This window comes from Octopus bimaculoides, chromosome 5, assembly GCF_001194135.2.
Source record: "Octopus bimaculoides isolate UCB-OBI-ISO-001 chromosome 5, ASM119413v2, whole genome shotgun sequence".
NCBI classification, from domain to species: Eukaryota; Metazoa; Mollusca; class Cephalopoda; order Octopoda; family Octopodidae; genus Octopus; species Octopus bimaculoides.
In genome coordinates this window covers 65,260,289-65,260,858 of record NC_068985.1, presented here as the reverse complement: position 1 = coordinate 65,260,858, position 570 = coordinate 65,260,289, and the positions used below count along the sequence as shown (strand labels likewise).

Sequence of the window (570 nt, the reverse complement as noted above, 5' to 3'; positions counted from 1 at the left end):
TTTACAAAGGGTTGGTAGAGGCTAAAAATAATGATGTTCTAGGAGAGACACTGGGACTTGATGAGAACCAGCTATCCAACTTGTTTCAGAACACTCTCAGGGTAGGGTATTTGGATAATTACCAAAGATCCCTGACTTGGCAGTGTTTCAGGAATGCGTTACCTGTCCACGAGAAATTGTCCAGGCATGGGATTTCAGTGCCACCCGAATGTCCAAGATGTGGACAGGAGAAGGAAACTATCCTGCATGCTCTTGTTCAGTGCACCCAGCTTTCAGAGATGACAATTTACGTTGAACATGTGCTGTCACACCTAGGAAGAGTACAGCTATCACTGAGTCTGTGATTAATAGTGTACCACCCACCAGACTACCCAAAGGAAGGTAAGGCTTGCTTTTTATGTACAGTCACAGTTATGAAAGAGTATGCATGGAAAACTAGAATGCAAGGTATGAAGACAGGATCCTTCATCTCTGGCCCTGAAATGCTGTACTATTTCAGGTATCACCTGAAAAGCAAGACAGGGCTGGAAAGAAGGCACCTGTCTAGAAGAGTATATGAGGAAAGATGGA

The 570-nt window shown here is 44.0% G+C and overlaps 2 protein-coding genes across 2 annotated transcripts in view; one reads left to right on the top strand and one right to left on the bottom strand.

The window, feature by feature from the left end:
- LOC106869597 (uncharacterized) overlaps nucleotides 1–570 on the bottom strand; it is a 296,444-nt gene that overhangs the window by 29,512 nt on the left and 266,362 nt on the right. The gene's annotated exons all lie outside the window — the stretch shown is intronic.
- LOC128247805 (uncharacterized) overlaps nucleotides 1–570 on the top strand; it is a 15,681-nt gene that overhangs the window by 13,651 nt on the left and 1,460 nt on the right. The gene's annotated exons all lie outside the window — the stretch shown is intronic.